The sequence below is a fragment of the Sinocyclocheilus grahami genome, unplaced genomic scaffold (assembly GCF_001515645.1).
Source record: "Sinocyclocheilus grahami isolate Dianchi unplaced genomic scaffold, SAMN03320097.WGS_v1.1 scaffold792.1, whole genome shotgun sequence".
NCBI lineage: Eukaryota > Metazoa > Chordata > Actinopteri > Cypriniformes > Cyprinidae > Sinocyclocheilus > Sinocyclocheilus grahami.
Window position 1 is genome coordinate 306,721 of NW_015505971.1, and position 24,610 is coordinate 331,330.

At 36.9% G+C, this 24,610-nt stretch overlaps 1 long non-coding RNA gene across 2 annotated transcripts; it reads left to right on the forward strand.

Moving 5' to 3' along the window:
• The first annotated feature begins 2,469 nt into the window (after window positions 1-2,469).
• LOC107561791 (uncharacterized) lies at window positions 2,470-16,104 on the forward strand. 2 transcript variants are annotated; one of them, XR_001605910.1, is made up of 3 exons: window positions 2,470-2,481; window positions 13,643-13,707; window positions 16,040-16,104. It is a non-coding gene; the product is annotated as an uncharacterized lncRNA (long non-coding RNA). The 2 variants fall into 2 exon arrangements; XR_001605911.1 differs by lacking the exon at window positions 2,470-2,481 and adding an exon at window positions 13,520-13,531.
• The last annotated feature ends 8,506 nt before the right edge of the window (window positions 16,105-24,610 follow it).

Here is a 24,610-nt window from a genome sequence, read left to right on the forward strand (position 1 = left end):
AAATGGGTTTTAAAATTAAAATCACACACAATATAACACAGGCAACAGATAGCCTAATAAAATATTAAAATTGTTACACCAGTTCAGAAAAAAAGCAAAGCAACTCCATACTTATACAGCTTAGACAGTTAAACCAAATTCTTTTGAAACACTTGTTTAAGAATAGATTTTGTTCAATTTGTTCATGTTTTTCACCCATTGACTTAATGACTAATTGATTAACTAGTAATGACTAGTTAAACTATTATGGCCAAACCATCATGCCAATAAACACAGTAATAAACACTGAAAGTCCTTAGTTTCAAAATACTTACAGTAGAAATCATTTGTAATTTTACAGATTATTACTCCTTTATTCCCCAAACTTCGCATATTGTTACCTTATACCTACACGGAGGTGCTGAATAGGTACACTGTAATTACAAAAAAGTTACGCTGTAGATTCTGTTTACTTACACAGTACATTGCGGGTTGTAATCTAAAGCGTTACCGATATTTGTACTAGATGTTAATATCTGCTTTATAAGTACTAAACAGTCAGTATATAATATGCATGTTAATAAGCAACTAGTTAATAGTGAGAATTGGTCCTTAAAATAAAGTGTTTCCAGACACAATTAGTAAGTAATAAAATCAATGCGGTGTTCACTGCACTGCTGCTCATGTAAAAGGCACAGTATGTATATATAATCCACAACTACGCACTAAAAGAGGAAGAAATAGTCATTACTGAACAAGTGAACTCAGATCATTACAGGTTATATCAATTGATCCACTCCAATGATCGATATTTGGCAGAGTAGCTTGTGTTTTGTTGTGAAAATGGCATCATTCTGTGTTATTAAAAATGGGTTTGTTGAAAATGAGCACAGTTAGTGGTGTGTGTCTTTGAGACGTTCTTGTGAAACGCTGAGTGATTGAGCTCTACTTCCTCAGGTCACTTCCACAATGGAAAGCCCATTTTGCAGTGATGCATAATTACTATCAGTAAATGATGTGCTCTTCTATAAATTCCAGGTAATATAATGAGTGTTTAGTCACAGTTCTCCAGTAATGCATGAAATATTTATTCTATGCAACTCTTGAAAACTGAGGCTATTTAGGCTAAGCAACTAGTTAATAGTGAGAATTGGTCCTTAAAATAAAGTGTTTCCAGACACAATTAGTAAGTAATAAAATCAATGCGGTGTTCACTGCACTGCTGCTCATGTAAAAGGCACAGTATGGATATATAATCCACAACTACGCACTAAAAGAGGAAGAAATAGTCATTACTGAACAAGTGAACTCAGATCATTACAGGTTATCTCAATTGATCCACTCCAATGATCGATATTTGGCAGAGTAGCTTGTGTTTTGTTGTGAAAATGGCATCATTCTGTGTTATTAAAAATGGGTTTGTTGAAAATGAGCACAGTTAGTGGTGTGTGTCTTTGAGACGTTCTTGTGAAACGCTGAGTGATTGAGCTCTACTTCCTCAGGTCACTTCCACAATGGAAAGCCCATTTTGCAGTGATGCATAATTACTATCAGTAAATGATGTGCTCTTCTATAAATTCCAGGTAATATAATGAGTGTTTAGTCACAGTTCTCCAGTAATGCATGAAATATTTATTCTATGCAACTCTTGAAAACTGAGGCTATTTAGGCCCGTTCAGACCAAGAACGATAGCTATAAAGATAACTATAACGACATCAACTCACGATCATGTGCTGTTCATTATAAACGTGTTGCAGTTTTGTCGTCTGTCACTTTAAATGCTCGAGCTCTCAAAAGTGGATTCTGATTGGCTGCCAGAGTTTTTATCGTTCATCAGCTGAAACATTGGTGTGGTGTGGTCCGTTGGTGTGGACACCGCTATTCTTTTACATTTACAATGGTTTTTATAACTATATCTTCTCATTTAACTGAACAATACACCCCAATTGACAATTCTGACGTCATTTATTCCGTTTTTTATTCATTCTCTCTTCTGTGGAACACAAAAGGAGATTTTTAGTAGACTGTCAAAAAATCTAATTCCATAACATGAAATCATAAAGATGCATGAGGAGCTGTCGTTATTTTATTCCTCGCTCTAGCGTATATTGCACCAGGTTTGATGTCAGTGATGCCAAACGCATTGGTTCTCATGAGTCTCATAGCCTCGTGCAGGTCGTTTTCACTCTGCTTTTGTGTTCCATGGAAGAAATCAAGTCAAATAGGGTTGAAACCCCAAACCATTGACACTTCTGAGTGAACTAGCTTTCATTCCTTACTAGAAAACCTTTAGACGTCCTCTTTTGAGTTTTGGTTCCTCTGAAAGCATCTTTGTTCAGAAACCAGGCATTGCTGTAAAAAAACGCCACTAGATTCTGAACGCCACCAAACAACGTGTGAACTCGCTTCACCTCCCCTCAAGCTCATAAGGTAAAATCCTGTTCTCTCGGTCAGGAAAGCAGGGCTCTGTTTTTAGAGCTGTCAGAGCCCACACACCCAGCGTGGGCGGCGTTTGCTGTGTGAAGGGAAGTACAGGCCTAAACCCTGTAATCTGGAGCTTCTGTCATCACTGAGTCACTCCCAGCCAGAGATCCCGTCTCCATTTCCCGTAGCCCCTCTCCTCAGACTCCAGCCCGAGCGATCCAGCACAAGTGGGCAGATGCTGAGCGATCATCAGGACATTTTCCCCTGGAAGTGCAGCCAAAGTAGGATTTGCATCAAGCGTTCATTCAAAACAACAATAGACGGACCGTAAGAATGTCCAAAGGACTCAAGAAAACCCGATTCCCTGCATGTCATGTTGGCTGTGGGAAGGTTACGGGGATTACCAGCTTTCAGTTTTACAATGACATCGTATGCACCGGTAATCCCTCCACAAGCCATTCTTCCCTATTCTTCAGCTTTCTTGTGTGAACAGAATCCACATATACGTATAAACTGTACAGGGGATTTCCTGCGCTAGTGAAATCTTTAGGTCGCCAATCGAGCAAAACTATGCAATGCCAAGCCAGGATCAATCATGTTTGACGTGATTGTATTGTCCTGTTCTGAGTAAGACTTATTATTTTCAGCAATATGCTGGCAGGGAAAGTGAAAATGAATATCTGCAGTTTATGAATATGAATGTGCTATACAAGTAAACTTATCTAACAAGCACAAGCTGTGTTGAAATATAATGGTCCCCGAATGACTCTCAGAAGGAAACTGATAAGCAGACAGAATGTGATAAGATCAAAAGTCAAGAGCATGCATTTCAGAAACGCATCAATAAAAACAGGTCTGTCTAATTTAAAAATGGTCCATTTTACCCATTCATTTTGAGTGTTATGTGTATTTTTATGCATGTCATTAGCAACATGTTGAACTCTAATGCAGTGGTTCCCAACCCTGGTCCTTGAGGCACCCCAACACTGCACATTTTGCATGTCTCCTTTCTATGATGCACCAATTTCAGGTCTTGGAGTCTCAACTAATGAGCTGATGACCTGAATCAGGTGTGTTTGATTAAGGAGACATGCAAAACGTGCAGTGTTGGGGTGCCTCCAGGACCAGGGTTGGGAACCACAGTCATTCTGTTTGTGTGGAGATGTTTTCTGTAAAATAGTCAATCACTTGCGTTGCTCTATAGAAAACCTTTAGATGTCCTCTTTTGAGTTTTGGTTCCTCTGAAAGCATCTGCGTTCAGAAACCAGGCATTGCTGTAAAAAAACGCCACTAGATTCTGAACGCCACCAAACAACGTGTGAACTCGCTTCACCTCCCCTCAAGCTCATAAGGTAAAATCCTGTTCTCTCGGTCAGGAAAGCAGGGCTCTGTTTTTAGAGCTGTCAGAGCCCACACACCCAGCGTGGGCGGCGTTTGCTGTGTGAAGGGAAGTACAGGCCTAAACCCTGTAATCTGGAGCAGAGTTTTTATCGTTCATCAGCTGAAACATTGGTGTGGACACCGCTATTCTTTTACATTTACAATGGTTTTTATAACTATATCTTCTCATTTAACTGAACAATACACCCCAATTGACAATTCTGACGTCATTTATTCCATTTTTTATTCATTCTCTCTTCTGTGGAACACAAAAGGAGATTTTTAGTAGACTGTCAAAAAATCTAATTCCATAACATGAAATCATAAAGATGCATGAGGAGCTGTCCATTCTGTTTGTGTGGAGATGTTTTCTGTAAAATAGTCAATCACTTGCGTTGCTCTATTTCTGTCAGGATGCTGATTACGAGGCAGATTACAAGGTGTTACAACAGAGCTGATGAACACTTCCTCAAGATCGGCAATCCATCAAATACACTTTACTAGCACTGCTTCAGTCACGCCGAATGTATTTTTGCATTTATGAGTTTCTCACAAATACCTCTCAAAAACCAATTTCATTGTAAAGGAGTCATGATATATGGCATTTAAGACATGTCTGCTGATTGGCTTCAATCCACCAGTAAGCTGGTGTGTGGTGGGCGTTCTGGCGCACTATGGCTGCCGTTGCGTCGTCCAGGTGGATGCTGCACACTGCTGGTGGTTGAGGAGATACCCCCTGACAATGTAAAGCGCTTTGAGTGCCTAGAAAAGCGCTATATAAATGTAATGAATTATTATTATTATTATTATTATTATATGTGAGTCTCCAGAGAGTGTGAAAAACACTGAATGGCTGCGTCAATGTTCGGCTTGACTGAGGCAAAAACACGTCTAAAATGTGAAGGAGCTGTTGTGTGACAGACTGAACACTTACTGTAGGTAAAACAAGAAATCTGAGCTGCCTTTTTACAGATTGCTGAAAGCTGGAATCTGGCAAATGTGGATTTGCAGTTTTATGTTGTTTATGTTGAATTTTGTTGTAAAATCATGTTGCTTACATATTGTATGCAGTTACTCAGCAGTTAAATATTTTGAATCTTTTCTATGTAAATCTTAAATTTTCTATGTAACTGTAAAGTTTTTGTCAAAATGTATGTTCACTAAGTAACTGTATTCCACAAAAAGCATGGTTAGTGTTAGCGAAGAGGATTATTATAGTTAACTAAAATGAAAACTATACAAAAACTAAAAGAAATGATAACTGAAATAATAAAATGTTTTTTTTTAAATGCAGCTAGTTGCCAAGGCAACATTTCACATTTTCATTTAGTTTAACTCAATGTATTAAAATTAAAACGAAAAACTTTATAGACATTAAAAGACTGACAAAAATTATGAAAATAACAAAATTAAACTTTAAAGTTAAATAAAAAACTGAAAATTAAGACTAATTAAAACTAATAATATCTAAATGATAATAAAAATATTAAGACAGAGTATCACTTTAGTTTAGCCAAGAAATCATATTGAAGTAGAACAAGCACCATGTCAAGTCAAATTTATTTATTATACACCTAGGATGCCTCGGGGGTGAGTAAAACGCAGCCTAATTTTCATTTTTGGGTGAACTAACCCTTTAACTTCAGCAGGTGAGCTTTTGTTTCACTCCCATTTTCTCAGTTTCCTCTATTAGCGCCAGCTAAGATGCAGGATGTTTTGTCACTGCGTCTGACTGAGAGGAAGTGACATCAATGCAAACCCTCTATAACAAAAATACTGTATGTTTGAGTCCTCAAAAACTCCTCCTCTCTGCAGAAAGAGCATTTGTTAAAAACAAGCTGCCAACATGACTTTTTTTATTCTTCCTCCACACTGTGACACATGCAGAATGAGGGTGGAAAACACTCATGATTTGTGAATTTAGGACTGTGTCTTGTGCCAAAAAGTTCACTAACATCATGTGAAGCTCAAGGAACATTTTAAAAATGGCATGCCATGAACTTTAAACTGATCAGAAACCCATCAGGAAACACTGAGCATTAGAGCAGCAATTGCACTCGTAAATAAACGAAGATTTCCCATGCTTATTTATAATGCGTTGTGATTAAAGCCTGTAGGAATGTAGAGAGTATGAGCATGAATGCATGAGCCGAGTCCCGTCAGGCCCTGCTGGTGATCACATAACTACACCATCATGAGGGCAAAATGCATTGTTTCCCACTTTTTGCCATTCAAATGTAGCCATATGTTCTGACAAATTTCAAATATGTGCAATACTTCGCAGGAGGTTTCTTGAAGCGTCTCGGAGACACAGTTCTTCTGGATTGAGTCTGTCTCAGTTTGTTCTGTTTCTTCATGTAATCTCAGACAGACTGATGATGATCAGATCAGATCTCTGTGTGCAGCACAAACATCTCACTGCATTATTACAATTAATGGCCAAATGAATGCTTGGAAATGTAAACTGATATTTCCTACTGACACACTACAGCAAAAGATAGAAATAACTGACTTAAAACCATTTTTAGCTGCTGAGAATGCAAGTGGCCTACGACTTTTGCAGAATACTGTATATGTATTCCACACAAAAAAAGAAGCAAATATTTAATTGTATTATTTAACACTTCATATTTGATAGTCCACTTCAGACATTCTAACTATACAGTAAATAAGTTTGCAACTACATGCAGCTAAAAAATAATGATAGTATTAGTGGACTGTCTGTTTAATATCTGCTAACACATCAACTTGAACCCCTGATGTCACATGGACTATTTTACCAATGACCTTACTACATTTCTGGGCCTGGGAACATTGCAGTTGTATTGCTGTCTATGGGAGGGTCAGAGAGCTCTTGGATTTCTTCAAAATATCTTAATTTGTGTTTCGAAGATGAACGAAGGTCTTATGGGTTTGGAACGACATGAGGGCGAGTAATTAATGACACAATTTTCATTTTTGGGTGAACTATCCCTTTAATAGCAATGGGTTTTTATAGTCACTAGTGAAGGGTGTGTGACTGAGGTCATTCAGGTGCGAAACACACACGGTGTGGAATGGGTTAAGAGTTTTATTAGGGTTAGTTGGGGTTTGTTCCAGTGTGAATAACAGTGACAGTGGTGCTTCCCGTAGCAGGCACCTCACACAGCTGTTCCTCCATCTTGTCATGCCTTGTCAGGGCAATAATTGCGAAAGCATTTGAGAGGAGGCGCTCCAGATGTTCAGATGCTTTCAGATAAAGGTCTATGGTGCTGCAGGCACACGGGTGGCCCGGGGAAGTATGCAGAGCCTTTATCATCAGATGTGTCTTATCTACAGGAAATGCATTTCACCCAGAAGTGCTCCACCTCGCACGTCATTGGCTCTCAGATGATGCGTGTAAACGCTTCAGCTAAATGCTCAGACGGCTAAGAAGTTGTACTGAAGCTCAAAACACCCCTTCCTCCTGCCCACATGAAACGTACTGAAATAAACTGTAGTAAATTACAGTATACTGTAGTAAATTAGAGTATACTGTAGTATATTATAGTATTTACTACACTTTGTTAACTTATACTACAGCATACTGTAGTACTGACTATAGTGAGTTTATAAACTGTAGTAAACTGTAGTAAATTAGAGTATACTGTAGTATATTATAGTATTTACTACACTTTGTTAACTTATACTACAGCATACTGTAGTACTGACTATAGTGAGTTCATAAACTGTAGTAAATACTGTAGTAAACTATAGTATTTACTGTAGTAAACTGTAGTATTTACTGTAGTAAACTGTAGTATTTACTATAGTAAACTGTAGTAAATTAGAGTATACTGTAGTATATTATAGTATTTACTACACTTTGTTAACTTATACTTCAGCATACTGTAGTACTGACTATAGTGAGTTCATAAACTGTAGTAAATACTGTAGTAAACTGTAGTAAATACTGTAGTAAACAGTAGTAAATCCGGTAGTAAACTGTAGTAAATTAGAGTATACTGTAGTATATTATAGTATTTACTACACTTTGTTAACTTATACTACAGCATACTGTAGTACTGACTATAGTGAGTTCATAAACTGTAGTAAATACTGTAGTAAACTGTAGTATTTACTGTAGTAAACTGTAGTATTTACTATAGTAAACTGTAGTAAATTAGAGTATACTGTAGTATATTATAGTATTTACTACACTTTGTTAACTTATACTACAGCATACTGTAGTACTGACTATAGTGAGTTCATAAACTGTAGTTTTTACTATAGTAAACTGTAGTAATACTGTAGTGTAGTATATTATAGTATTTAGTATGCTTTATTAATTTATGCTATATCACAATGTAGTATTAACTACAGTGATAATCCGTGAGTTACTATAGGATAATATGAAAAATCATTGTGTTCTGGTGTTCAGTAAATAGTACTGTCTGTACTTTTCAAAACTGGTACGTATAGATATCATTTGTATCGTCGTCTCAAGGACTTTTTTTTTTTGCTTTTTAAACAATAATTTAATCACATGACAACAATTACACGCTGTCTTGTGCTACTGATGCACATGATTATTATACACATATTAATGCCTTATTCTGCACTAGCATATTCTAGATCCCTCAATCCACCCCATACCTAAACTTAACAAATACCTTACTAACAATTACTACGCAGCTAATTAGAAGTTTGTTCAGGGAAAACGCTTAGTTAATAGCGAATATGTGTTCCCTATTCTAAAGTGTTACCAAGTTGTTTTACTGCTACTGTTGCTCTCAAACACAACAGTATTTGTCCAGACATAAACTAGATATACTGAAGATAAGCTTTGATATTGGCATGACAAAGTTTCAAATAGGTTTCAGAATGTTTTAGAATGTTGCGATCACGTTTAAACACTTTGCTAGCGTGGTTTAGCACATGGCTAGCATATTGTTAACATGTTTTAACATGTTGCTAGCCTGTTTCTAACATGTTTTAACTCATTTCCGGCATGTTTTAACATATTGCTAGCAGGTTTTAGACACATTGAATGTTTTAGCACATTGTTAAATGTCTCAAACATGCTTTAAAACTTTGCTAGTGTGTTTTTAGCACAATGCTAACATGTTTTTGACACATTGGTTCTTTTAACATGTTGCTGTCGTTTCTAACGTTTTAACACTCTGCAAACATGTTCTGCAAACGTTTTACCACATTGCTAGCATGTTGCTAGCATGATTTAGTGTGTTTCTAGCATGCTTTTAACTGTTTTCTAGCATGTTTTATTATATGGCTAGCATGTTTTAGACACATTGAATGTTTTAACACATTGTTAACACGTTTCTATCATGTTTTAACACTTTGCTAGCATGTTTTAGCGCAATACTAGCATACTGCATAGATAGATAGATAGATAGATAGATATGACCCACTCAGTGAATTGAAATGTTATTCTTTTCGGAAGTCCCATGGGAATTATAAAAGTCAGATCAGTTAGAAAAGATAATTCAGTCATCTCAATGGCAAAAACTGTCCCAATTTACCTAACGTCCTGAAGATCTGGGCTACATTTGGTGACCATAGTTTGAAAGCTTTAGTTATTGTTTTAAAATCTGAGCAGAATCAGAAGAATAACAATTAGCTTAAATAGTAGATCAGTATGTTTGGTTTAGTCAATGATTCCTCAAATAAATCATGTGTGTTGTTGAGGATAGTGTGCTCGTACTTAAGTGATCAGATGCACCAATTTTACCTCTTGAACACCAGACAGGAAGAAAACACCTAGCAACCACACAGAACACCATAGCAACCACATAACAAAGCCCTGGCAACCATCCACATTACCTTGATGGCATATTTTGCATGAATAAACACCAATCAAATTTTCTTCAGGACATGTACAAATCTCTTGTGAGATTCAAAAAGCATCATCATTATGAAAGTCAACTGGTGGAAGATGAGGACAAACCAGTCTGAACCCGTCTCAACCACGCTGTTATCTGTGTGTTTGCTGAATGAACTGCCACCCAAGTCAATGAAGTCATCGCGCCAGCAACAACAGTAAGAGTAATTAACCACAACAACTTCAATACAGCTGTCATCTTTCAGTGGCGTTTTGAACAAAGGCATCACCGCACTGGGCTCAGTCTGAGCAACATCGATGGGTATATCTGTGAAAGTGAACACACATTGCATGCGGGTGTTTCGGTCCGAGCAGTCGTGTTCTTATCAGAGGAAAAGCCGGTCAGCGGCTGTGAGCCGTGACTGGGAGCGGTGCATGGATTGCTCAATAAAGCTGGGTTAAAAATACTAGGCCTGTGTGTGTGACAAAGACCGTGAGTCATCAGCCGCACCTTACATAACTTAATTTCTCTTCTGATTGTACTGACTTGAATGTCTCCCTTGGCCACGTCTGCTGCTTTTGTCTCTGAAGAGGCACGATAACCCTAGTGAAAAATAAATATACTAAAAAGTATTTGACATACATTTATTTCATGCAAAGTATGCTACAAATACACTTACATATTTATGTGCTTAATAAAAATACCCTGCAATTGTACTTTTAGTATACTAAACTGGTATACGTCTGCTAAACGGAAACAACTAATTTAGTGCTTAATGCACTTTAATTGTGTGGAAGTAGTGCTGAATATTTATTTGTATATTTGATTGTGCTAAAGTGGAACTATTGCAAGTATACTTCAGGTAAACTTTAAATATCTTGCATTTAAAGAGCGATATTATTCAGAGATCGTACAATCCTCTTCAATAGTGACATTAAACACATTTCAGGCTTAATATTAAGTAATGTGCATTGTACACAAGCAGTACGCCAAATACATTTTAATTATCTTTTTTATATCAGTACGTCTTGAGCGACGTGTCAGTAAATATGATTAAAGATGTGAACTATACTAATATGAAATACGTGTATTTTAAATATATTTCTTGTTTACTAGGGAACAGTCAAGTGTCTCACTTTAAACGCGCTCTACTTTCCATTTGTGTTGCAATACAGAAACATCCTATATCTTTTCTTACACGATCATACAGTAGAATGCAATCAGTGGCTTAACTAGGTCGCTCAGTGCTGTGGATGTGTGTCCCATACAGCTGTTTCTTTGGGAGGATCTGCCTGACGCTCATTCAGATCAACTGTCTCCATTCATCCTGCCTCTCGGCCAATCAGAGCGCATGCTCTCGTGAAAGCATCACCGGCATTCCTCCTGCATTGCGATTGGCCCGCCAGCGGAGCGAGAGCTGGATTCAGAGCGCCTCTCTCAGCATGCAGGACTGCGTGCCATTGAACAGCCCTCTAACACTCAGCGCCTGGTGCACAAAACACGTGTGCCGCGCTGCATGAGGGTCAGAGGAAGGAGAATGTCAAGGGCTTGGGAGGGGACTAAGCGGGCCCCGTTTGCCTCTGCTGCATGCGTGTTTGTGGCAGAAAAGCCCTCTGAGCCCGGCGAGAGCTAAACTCAGGCGCACCGCCGAGGTGCTGCTTTAACGAGGCTTTCGTTTCAGAAGAAAGAGGAAGCTGAAGGCGCTGATTACAGAACAGGCCTGCGCTGTAATGACATCCAAATGTCCCCGGCTAACCGCTGCCTCTGCTTTCCCAAACCCCCTCTGTAACATGAGCCGGCTCGCAATTTCATCTCTCTAACAGAAGCCAGATGTGCAGACAGAGACTCGAGTGTTGCTGTGGGCGTTTGGTCCAGCAAACACAGATGACTACAGAGAACAGAGACACGATTCTGAATGCAACTTCATTTTTTAATCAGCATTTGATTATTATGTTCTATGATTATTGCAGATAGTGGCCCAAAGTCTTTGCCTTGTGGTGAATTTCACCAGTTTGGAGCCAAATGTGTGACCCTGCAGCACAGAAGCAGTGTTAAGTCGCTGGGGGATATTTGTAGCAATAGCCAACAATACATTGTATGGGTCAAAATGATAGATTTTTCTTTTATGCCAAAAAGTAAAGATCATGTTCCATGAAGATATTTTGTAAATTTCCTACTGTAAATATATCAAAACTTAATTGTTGATTAGTAATATGCATTGCTAAGAACTTCATTTGGACAACTTTAAAGATGATTTTTTTGCACCCTCAGATTCCAGATTTTCAAATAGTTGTATCTCAGACAAATATTGTGCTATCCTAACAAACCATACATCAATGGAAAGTCTATTAATTCAGCTTTCAGATGATGTATAAATCTCAATTTAAAAAATGTGACTCTTATGACTGGTTTTGTGGTCACATTTGTCAATTAGTCATTTGTACAGAACTGAGAAGTGCATGTGATATCCATTCAAAATATTACAAAATATGAATTAGTCAACACAACACAACCAAAGAGCTTTAGCATGCGTTATATATCCATGTATATGTTGATGTGTCGCAGACTAGAACTACAGAGAACAGCCTTAATTCACAAAATGTGCTTCCAAATGCATGTTTCCATCGCTGATGGATCAAGCTGATGGTTTTTCCAATTAAAAACAAATAAACGGTATCATCCTATGCACAGAGCTGGGTAGATTACTCACAAATTGTAGTCTGTTACTGATTTCAAACTACATGACAAAAATTGTAGCTAGTAACATAATCCATGAATATAATCAGACTACTTTTTGATTACTTTTAGATTACCTTTGACCTAACTCGTTTATCACATTGATTTAATTAGGATAATGATGTTCTGTATTGCTATACAATAAAAAGAGAAACAAACCATATTCCATTCGGTGTTATTTAACAACATGAAGTGTATTGAACATTACATTACATCAGGGTTTCCCAAACTGGGGGTTGTGAAGAAACTGCATGGGGTTCGTAAGTTTAACGAAACGCTAATATTTAAATCATAAAATTCAATCAATTTAAAATATCAGCAATCAAAATCAAACACTTACTGAAAAAAGATGAACTATTTTATTTGTGTACCTGCATGTCATGTGACCATTAACCAACGCCAGAGAACTGCGAACATGCAAATATGATGCTTAATCATTACATTGTTTATTTGAAAACAATTAGGGCTGTCAGCTGATTCAAATTTTTTAATGTAATTAATTACATGTGTTGATTAATTAATCTAATTAATCACAAATTAAATTTGTCTGTGAAATTACCCATAAAAGATCATTTAAAGCCATTATTGTGTTAAATGAGAAAGAATCAAGTACACATTAGTTTTAGAAAGAAATATTTTATTTGATTCAACATAAAATTTATTACACATAAAAGTTATGTTCCAAACATAAACTATGGAACATAAAAGATGATAATATGAGAAACATCTCAGTATTTTTTGTTCATGCAATGAAAATCATTGATAACCAAAACAGCTTTGTTACCAACAGTCTTCAAAATACCTTCTTTCATGTTCCACAAAAGAACGTTTGCAACGACATGAGGGTAATTGATGACAGAATTAAATGTTTTGGGTGAACTATCCCTTTAATGTTTGTTTGTTTGTTCTTTAAATGAAATGATACTCTAAATAAGAAACTAAAATCGAGTTTTTTGAGTCATTCATTCATTCGATTTGTTCAAACCGCGGATTCATTCAGAAACCAATCACTGCTGTGTTGCTCAGTTCTGCTGTGGCTTTAAAGGTAATACTTTCTCTGCAAAATTGAGCAAAAACACATTTCAAATATAACACTATTAACTTCTTATTTACTGAACTGTTGTATAAAATCGCATTTACACTCGTGTGAGTGTCTCTCTCTCTCTCTCTCTGTGTGAGTGTCTCTCTCTCTCTCTCTCTGTGTGAGTGTGTAAGTGTCTCTCTCTCTCTCTGTGTGAGTGTGTAAGTGTCTCTCTCTCTCTGTGAGTGTCTGCGGAGTGTGCTGTGGATACTGAGCTGATCTCTCTCTCTCTGTGTGTAGCTCGCAAATGGCACAGGAACGGCATCAAGAAGCCGCGGTCTCATCGCTACGAGTCTCTGAAAGGGGTAAGAGATGTGTGTGTGTGTGTGTGAGCATCATCTTGCTCACTGTATGATCTCCGTCTGACTTCATCTGAGCTCCACGAACTACACCAAAGCAGCTGCTCTAGAAATGATCCCCGTGGTGCTGATTGGGTGTTAATATAGCGATCATTGAGCATGAACACGAGGAGTTTGAGCACGTGTTAGTTATGCACTTCTAAAGTATGTCCTTCACAAATTGGTCATCTAAAAATGGAAAACTTCTCATGCATTTCGGCTGTTGGCGTATACATGACACTGGCGTTTTGGGGTCTTTGCAGACTGGTCCGGTTTGGTCTGAGAATCCTGAAGCTGTGAGTTTGTGAAGATGGCGATGTCATGTGTGTGTGACGTGTTCAGTCTACAGGAACGTATGTTTCTTTCAAAGCAATAGGGATGCAAGGACATAACATCTCCATATGGCAATAGAAGTCCACTATATGATATCTATTGCGATAGGAAAAAAACTTGAAGATGAAAATGAAGAGCTCCGACCCATGTGCTTAAAGGGATAGTTCACCCAAAAATGAAAAGTTGATGTTTCTCTGCTTACCCGCAGGGCATCCAAGATGTAGGTGACTTTGTTTCTTCAGTAGAACACATGATGATTTTTAACTCCAGCCGTTGCAGTCTGTCAGTCGTATAATGCATGGCAATGGTAACAAAATCTATGAGAGTAAAAAAAACATGCACAGACAAATCCAAATTAAACCCTGCGGCTCGTGACGACACATTGATGTCCTAACACACGAAACGATCGGTTTGTGCCAGAAACCCAACAGTATTTATATCATATTTACCTCTAATACACCACTATGTGCAACTGTCTTTGAGCACACGCACGGCATCCGGTGCGTGAGGTGTGTACGCGCTCTGGCCAACCTTAAAGATATGTGAACTTTAAAGGGGACAACTTTCTTTTTATTTGTGATATACTGTCTGTCTAAATTACATTCACACTGGTGTTTGAGGAAGCCAGACAAATTAGAATATAATAATAATAACAATGACCGTAGTAGCCATATATTGTAAAACAATTGTGCTGTAAAATAAATGAAAATTTATATTTCATAGGTATTATTTTTGCTTTACACTACAGTAGGGAAATTACAGTACTTCTCTATTTTCTTCACTTGAAAGAGATATTTTGAATTTGAACTGCATTTAAACCGCTAGCTGTCAGCAATTCATTCTGCACTTTTAAGCTTTTATTTTGAAGGAAAACTCCAGCTTCAGTGAAAACATGGTTATAAAAAAGCCTCTCACTACAAATCTAGTGAAACGCTGTAATCATCTGCCGTGAAAATATAGCCCAACTGGTATCTGTTGCGTTCCCAAACGTGCACTAAACTCTCAGCAGTGTAATAAACGAGTTCACTGCATTCATTCAGTGTGAACAGAGCCGTTCTGAGGCGCACAAAACACCGGATCAAGAGCTGATCGTCTGAACCAAGTGTGTGCTTCGCTTTGAAACACGCAGTGAAACCAGACTCAATGAAGCAAGGGATTAAGCCATATATTCTGCTTTCGGTTTGACTTCGTTTGACGGATACTGCGCCAAAGCATAATGACCAAAAACACAAATTTAAAGACCTTTCATGTTCGAATAAGAAGCGTAGATATATTTTAAAAACTATGCTTTTTGCCCGGAAGACCTATTGTTTCATATCGTCATGTGACCACGATGATGGAGGTAGTTTAGAGAAACTCTTGATATCCTAGCGTGTGGGAGGCAGGTTGATCTGCAGTCTTTCATTTACAGAGCTCTCATGTGTTTGCATGTTGATGCCTATAAAGGTTAACGACCAAGCATACCTTGAAAAGTTCACAATCCTGTTGCAGATGCAGTGCAACATTTTTGCATCAGGATAGATATTAATCAAATAAATGGCTTACGGCTAGTCCCAGACTAAAATGCATGTTTGAGTTCTCAACTGAAAATAACTTGCTATTACATACATCTCAAAATAGGTTGGTTCCATCTCAAGATGCACAAATTTTTTATAAAAGCTGCCTAAATATCTTAATTTAACTAAGGCTTAGTCCTGGATTAAGCTAAACCCTGTCTGTGAAACCGGGCCTTAGTCTACTAAAACTTGACTGAAATAAAATTGGATACGGTAGCCTACACATGAGAAAAACTAACAAGGACATTTAACACGGGACTAAGACTAGAGTTGACAATAGCTGACAAAATGAACACTAGAGAGAGTAAGAGGAGGTCCGTCCGGTTCTGTCTGTATGATGGTGTTTGTAATGGTTCTCGGTGGCTCTGGTCCTGCTGTGGTGTGTGTTTAACACGCGTGTGGTGTTTCAGGTGGACCCTAAGTTCCTGAGGAACATGCGCTTTGCCAAGAAACACAACAAGAAGGGGAGGAAGACCATCGCCAGGAAGGAGGCGTCCAAATAGATGAGGAAAGACCCCAGAGAGTCTCCAGAAGGACTTTACACCATCCACAATAAAGCCATGCTTTGACAAAGAGTGTCCGTCTGTCTCTTGATTGTTGCGTATAAACACACGGTGATGATCTGATGCACCGGCTGAGCTCATGAGCCTCACACGAGATGTGTTGGGTGATTATCATTACGTTCTGCAGTGGCTTTACTGGAAGTGCTCTCTCCATTAACACACACATGCTTCACCTGCAGACATGAGTTCACTCGCTCTCGTGTGGTTCCAGACCCCTGCGACTCGCCTCTCTGGCACAAAGTTAAACTAATGAGGATATTGTGGTTGAAGGAAACTATTTCATTATACAGGTCTAAAAAGTAGACTGTGACGTGATCTATTTGACTTGTTCTACAAAATAATCATAAAATGTACACGTGCTTGCATCACCACCTCCGGTGTGCATTATTTTTCTGATAAATCAGTGGCTCCTCATCAATATGGGATATAAAATTACCTTTTTTCTTCTTCTTGCATTTCTGACTTTATCTTGCATTTTAACGGGGGTTTTTTTTTTTGTCAGAAAAACGTTTACATAATTTCTGCCTGCATATAACGCACAATTGCTTGTTCTAAAATGAAGAATTGGGCGATAACAAACACACGAGGAAAAATATGCAATTACTCGTTTAGTTTTCTATTCAGTGGTCTTCCATATCATCAGTTATTCCACACAGTTACTATGAGTTACAGGACTTTTTATTTTTTGTCAAAAAATGTGCATGTACGCAAATTGTATAATATCCAAGGTACACATTTCTTGTAATTGTTAATTCTCGTACTGTATTTTCAGAAAGTTTTGGAATATTTGTCCTCTCCCCAAATTTGTCGTTACCAAAACACAATTTAACAGCCCGCCGCCTACGTATTACTGATGGGAAGTTCGCAGTGTGCACCTTAAGCCATCAGCGAGTTTCCTTTCTTTAGGTCGTGCAGATATAACCACCATCCCACTGACTAGGAATACCAATGGTCACTTTAGTAGGAGTCAGTGTTTGCTAGACTTGTTCCTGGAGGCCCAGCAACAATGCAACAATCTCACTAATCTGAAAGTTTTAGGTCTTTTGAAAGAGCATTAAGTTGAATTTAATACAAAACATTGTGTGCCTCAAGGAATGATGTTAGGAAAGCAATCGTTTCATATCCTTTATTCGTATCATTCTTGGAAAATTCACTTAAACTTACCATTGTTCGGGGTTTGTGCCAGCCTATGGAGTTTTGTCCTCTGTAGAGGACATTATGTTTTTCTCGGAGACGTTACACATCACAGTTGTAAGTCTGGATGTCCTGTACAGAGCTCATTCAGGGCTTTCCAGAGATACCAGATGATTGGATGCTTCACCGTGAACACTCCCTCTCCTTGCTCTTTAAATATGGCTGACATTCATTTAGTGATCAAGTGTAACACCCTAATGGAACTATGATAATATTTTGTAATTATCATTTAAATCTGACTAATTGACATATTGTTTGTCATAAATCAACATCTCAGGAAAATGTTATGGGGTTTCAAATCAAAATATGAGCTTCTGTTATGAAACAGGACATTGATTTCATACATGTCCACTGTAGAGGACACCAGGACATTTTGGGAGACACAACAAATGAATACAGAAAAAATTATATATCAATAGTCCTATTAAATATTAGATATTATTATGAAAATCTTGCTAATTATTACTCCCATTATTGCACTTATTTGTTCATTCTATGTTGCCCCAAAAACACATTAATATGCAAATTAGATACAGTCTGGATGTCCTGTACAGAGCTCATTCAGGGCTTTCCAGAGATACCAGATGATTGGATGCTTCACCGTGAACACTCCCTCTCCTTGCTCTTTAAATATGGCTGACATTCATTTAGTGATCAAGTGTAACACCCTAATGGAACTATGATAATATTTTGTAATTATCATTTAAATCTGACTAATTGACATATTATTTGTCATAAATCAACATCTCAGGAAAATGTTATGGGGTTTCAAATCAAAATATGAGCTTCTGTTATGAAACAGGACATTGATTTCATACATGTCCACTGTAGAGGACGCCAGGACATTTTGGGAGACAACAAATGAATACAGAAAAAATTATATATCAATAGTCCTATTAAATATTAGATATTATTATGAAAATCTTGCTAATTATTACTCCCATTATTGCACTTATTTGTTCATTCTATGTTGCCCCAAAAACACATTAATATGCAAATTAGATACATTGTATATAATGGAAACATTTGTTTATGGCCATTTTACACTCATTTTGCATAAAGAAAAAAAATGTTTTTTAAATATATCTTTCATAACATAGTTGAGAATCATCTTTATATAAAGTTTGGTATATATATATAAAAAAAGAAAATGTATTTCTGGTTAAAACAAAAATCCCACTCTTTTTGCCTTTTCATGTCTATTCATGTCTTTTTATTTCTTAAAAAACAGGACTTTTTAAAGTCCCGATGTCCTCTACAGAGGCATAGCATATGATTAAAATATAATTTTTCAAAATTCTTCTTATGCTCTAAACAAAATACTGAATTCCCAAAACTGTTTTTTTTCCTGGTAGTCAGGAGGATATATCTCTTTCAAAATAACTACTAGACTTGTTATGCCTGCATTTCTAAACTTACTGTCGAAATTAATAGAAATTTAATTTAAAAAAAAGTTTAGAAAATGTATACACTAAATGTAAACACTAAATCAATCTCCCTAACGTTACTCTCAAACGGTGTCTTCTGTCTTCCTCACGGCCCTCACCCGATCCTTTTCAGAAGCGGAAACAATGACATTTGTAGCTTTAAAGGGTCATGCGGATCGTATTAACATACTAATAACATTAGTGCAACTATAAAAACAGGTGATCTTAAAAAGGTTAAGTAAACAGAACACAGTCTATACGAGCGCGCACGGTCATAAACGAAGCTAGCTACCGTTAGCCTGTTAGCTTGAGAATACGTATCTTCAAAGTTGTCGATATAACTCGAAACATACAATTTGAAGGCCTTCTCCTTTTTACTCGAAGGAGTGACCGATGCTAATCTTACAATTCGCTTGACATCGTTCACTGTAATCCGTGGAAGTTCTTGCAAGCAGCGAGTGTAAAATGCTATGCTGAAAGCGCTCATCGAAACGGTAGGTAAACACCGCTTCCGGCGCGGCACCGGAAGTTGCGGAGCAACTGAGACGAAACGCGGAAGTAGTCGTGCATAGAGTCTATAAGAAGGGTTGTATTGACCTATTAAGGGAAGGGGGTGGCCAAGATGGCGCTGTGAACGGAAGGAACATTCGAGCTCTCGGTATCAAACTCAGATAATTAGGATAAATTAGTCTTCTGAAAGATCTTTCACATTGAGCAAAACTGTACAGTATTTTGGCATATCTTTCACATCATTACGTTAAAGCAAAATGCCTAAATCTGCACAAAAATTACCAAGTGCTGTTAGCAAAGCAGTGAACAGTGATGGCAGGGTGGCTAACACTGATCATGATTATGAAGATGGGATGATTCATGATCTGGAAAACGAAGAAGAATTTCCTCCACTTCCCTTAACACCCAGTAAGCCTCCAATCGCCAAGAAACCTACGCCTTCCCAGTTTAGTGCAGACAACATAAGATCCGATGAGATTGTTACTAAATTGGCTCATCTCATCAATACAAGAAGCGATGCGCTAGAAGAGATGGTTAAAACCACACGAGGAGAAATTAAGGACTTAAAAGAAAAGTTGGGCTCCATTGAAAGACGTGTAGAGATAAGTGAACAATCTACTCTGACCTGCATGAATCGTGTGGTAGACATGGAGCGTTACAGCAGGAGGTGGAACATGAAAGTGCACGGCATCCCGGAAGCGGTGAAGGAGAATGTTCGCGAGGAGATGATTCGTATTGTGTCAAGAAGTGTTACCGCAGTTGCCAGCTGTGATTGATGTAGGGATCCAAGCGTGTGAATGAGTCAAGGCCTCGAGCTGTCATCGCTCGCTTCGCTGTGAGGAGATACAGGGAAGCCGTGTGGAAAGCTGCGAAAACCAGCCCGTTTGGGTCTGAATACTTTCCGTACCCACTGTATATATATATATTTTTTTTTAAAGGTGCTGATCTCGGCTCAACCTGAGTTTTAGTCTCTTATATTTATACAGTATATATTTTTTCAATTTGATCTGTTAATCTGTTAAATTCATCTATTTTCTCTTTTAACACTAGGGGGCTGCGTAATAATATGAAAAGAAAAGCACTGTTTTTATTTGCTAAACAACACGGGTCTGATTTCTGTTATATACAAGAAGCTCATTTGGTTAATGATGATCGCAGATTTTGGAATGCTCAGTGGGGTAGTTCAGCATGGTTTTCCCATGGTTCTGAACATTCAGCTGGGGTAATAACACTTAAGAATAGATTTAATGGTGAAGTCGTGCAGTCTGTAAGTGATCCTGAAGGTCACTTGGTTTGTCTGTTACTCAGTTGTAATGATATGTTTATTATTACTGCTAATGTTTATGGGTACAACAGGAAACCAGAGAATGATAGTCTTTTGGGGGCTGTAGGGAACACCTTTAAAGCTTGGTTGGACAAATATCCAAATGCTTATATAATAATGGGAGGGGATTTTAACATTATTCAGGACTATGCTACAGATAAATGGCCACCAGGTCGATCAAATTCAATAAATATTAATCTCAAAAATGTTATGGATAAATTTAATCTTAAAAATATCTGGAGAGTTAAACACCCTAATGACATAGCCTTCACATGGAGTAACAAGTCAGGCTCTAATCTATCCAGAATTAATTTCTGAAAGTTGTGATAAAGATGGGGTAGAAGTAGATATTTTACCTACTCCTTTAACAGATCATAAAGCCATCTATATAAATGTGAGCCTGCACTGCACTCCAAAAACCATAATGCAAATATTTCATATTGGAAACTTAATAATTCCCTCTTGCTGCATAATAAGGTCCAAAAGAAAGTTAAAGATTTGATTTGTAGGTTTTGGTTTAAAGCTAAACTGGAAAATGCCTTTGGGAAAAATTGGGAACTTCTAAAGTTTGAAATGGGCAAATATATGAGAAAGTATGGTTCCTTTATGGCCAAAAGTAAACGAGCTGAAGAAATTAGAATAATAACAAGAATAACAAATTTGTCTCAGAGACATCCAGACTCTCTTTTAGAGGTTGAAAAACTAGAAATGGCTGAGTTATCAAGTAAACTAGATGATTTGTATAAGAAAAAAAAGCAAAATTCACATTATTTTTTTTTAATTTAGAAAAGCGGAATTTTGTTGGAAGCCGTGTGGAAAGCTGCGAAAACCAGCCCGTTTCTTCGAGATCATGGCTTGCGTTTCACCGAAGATTTAACGAAGGAGGACAGAGATTCCAGGCAGAAATTATGGCCTTTGATTAAAAAGGCACGAGAAGAGGGTAAATTGGCATACTTTGCTGGAGGCCGAGGTTTTATTGACGGCGTGGAACTGTAAAAGAAACATAAGCATGTTGTGGTCCACTTGAAAATTTAGGTTAGTCATTTCATTTTACTAGTGAATGTGGCCAACAGAAACTATACTCTTGCTGCTAATTTGCTTTCAAGGGGAAAACTTCCAATTGAAAGGTTATTGATCAGTTATCCTTGTTAATATATATATATACAGTGGGTACGGAAAGTATTCAGACCCCCGGTACTGATGGTTTGACATCAGAGCTCTATCAATTATTCTCAGAGGAATTGGCTCCCTTTCTTTTAGAGGTTTTTGTTGAAAGCATCAAAAAACGGTGTCTTCCACCCACTTTAACACAAGGTTTAATTGTATTGCTTCCCAAACCAAATAAAGACAGACGGTATATTGATAATTGGCGCCCTATTTGTTTATTACATAATGATTATAAACTGTTGGCTCAAATTTTAAAAACTATTTTGGATTCAGTAATCGATGAATCACAATCAGGATTCATGAAAAATCGGCACATAACAAATAATATACGATTCGTTTTGGACATTTTGGATTATTCAGATCTGAGTAATGATAATGGCTTTATATTATTTTTAGACTTTTGCAAAGCATTTGATTCTATAGAACATCAGTTTATCCTTTAATAGAAATTAGATTTTGGGTCATTTGTTTTCTACAGCAATCGAAACTCTTTACCAAAATGGCAACTGTTCTATAAAAGCTATTTAATGGTATTCCCCTAGATGTATATTTCTAAAGGAATTAGGCAGGGGTGCCCAGTATCTCCATACCTCTTTTTGTTAGTAAGTCAGCATCTTTCCTCTCATATTAAATCAAGCCCACTGAGAGGTATCACTGTTGCTGATAGAGAGATCAAAATTACACAATTAGCAGATGACACTACACTTTTTATTCAAAATGAGAATCAGATATCTGTGGCAGTCGATCTAATTGGCGAATTTTCAAGAGCATCTGCTTAAATTTGACTAAACGTGAGCTTATGGCCATAAAGGAATGTCTCGAAACTAGCCATGATGGTGTTCCCTTAAAGAATGAGGTTCAATATCTTGGAATATTGATAACCAAAGACCAGAAAAGGAGGTGCTTGCTAAATTTGAGTCCTATTATTGAAAAAAGAAAGAAAAAGTTCAATCATTGGCTAACAAGAGGCCTCTCTTTAAGGGGTCGAGTTTTAATTGCAAGTTTTAATAGACTTATTTATGCAGCGATGGCTTTACATCTGGATAAAAAACTATGTAAAGAAATGGACAAAATATTGATTGACTTCATTTGGAAAAATAAAATACATTACATAAAGAAGACAAGTTATTATGAATTCGTATGAAAATGGTGGCTTAAATGTTTTGCTACATTAAATAATACATGTAAGGTTCATTGGCTTAAACAAATTGTTACAAATCCTAATTCCGTTTGGTGTTTTCACAAATCACAATTTGGTGGTATCAATGTTTTTTCTTAGCTGTAATTATAATATTGATAAAATACCAGGAAAACTAGCTGAATTTCACCGTCAGGCCTTTTTGTCATGGTCTTTGATACACAAGCGCATGTATGTAACAATATGGATATATTATATAAACACAAATCGCTTGATCTAAAACACTGCTTTGATAAAGGCATCCTATTGGTGGACCAGTTATTTAATTGTAATGGTTTTCTTTGTACTTACGGTGAGTTTTGGCACATTATAAGATTCCTGTTACACCAGGGGACTATGCCAAAGCTTCTGGGGCTGTTTCTCCTGAAGTTTGTATGCTATTTAGACATCAGACAGGAATGAACATCCTACAGTGGTCTCTGCCTGATATAATACGCTCTTATCTGTTTCTCTCTTAAATCACACAGCAGTCCCGTAAGAGCTTTGTTTCAACGAGACGTTGTGTCTTTGCCTTATGCTTCTTCATACTGGAATCGCCTGACAGACAATATTGTTTGGAAAAAGGTTTGGTTAATACCTAATCAATATTTAATTACAAACAAGGTTAAGGAAATATCATTCAGAATGATTCACAGGATTTACCCAGCCAAATATTATTTGGTCAAATTTAAATCTGATATTGATTTCAGTTGCTCCTTTTGTGTCCTTTGCCCTGAAACTGTGGTACATTTGTTTGGGCAGAATGTATGTAATTTTATTGTACAAAATATTGATAATCATTTTGTATTGTTATGGAAAGATGTATTATTTGGTACACTGGAGAACAGCAGAGAAAAGCACAGTCAGGTTTACATGATAAATCTTATTTTATTACATGCAAAATTTCATATTCACAGATGTAAGTTCTCATGCAAAAAAAATAGTTTTTTTTCTTTTAGGAAGGAAACGGAGGATACTATACGATCTTCTATACGAACAGAAAGCAATTCAAACGGTGAAGGTTTGTGAACGCTTTAATATTTTTATATACACTTGTATTTGTACACAGCCCCTCTAGTGTGAAATTGATTATTTCATGTATAGTGTTTGTCATTTTGTTGTATTTTGATCTTGTTAATAAAAAAATATATTGACCTGTAAAGATTTTGCATGCATCTACATTGTACACGTATTTTTTTTGTGCTATTTTATTACATTTTTTACATTTAATGAGGATTTACAAAATCAGCAAAAGAGCAATGATACACAAGTGCTATAACAAGTCTCGGTTAGCTTACGTTTCATAATTTACAAAGAAAATATTAATATTAATTCACAACGAAGATTAATAATAATATTACTTTTTTTTTTTTTACTTCAATTTTTAAAAGAGTCAAAAATATACTTTTAAAAACAACAATGGAAACAAATACAAAAATGATTACTCTCTTCAACGCTGTGATGTGCACATTAATCGTGTTATGCAATAAATCAAATATTATGTATCAGCGTTTTTCTAACAAGAGTTTTTAGTTTGCATTGAAATTATCATTTCGTTTGCTGCTTTTTAAATTTCAGCTCATTTCTTGTGTGTAACTATTTGTATTAACAAAAAGATC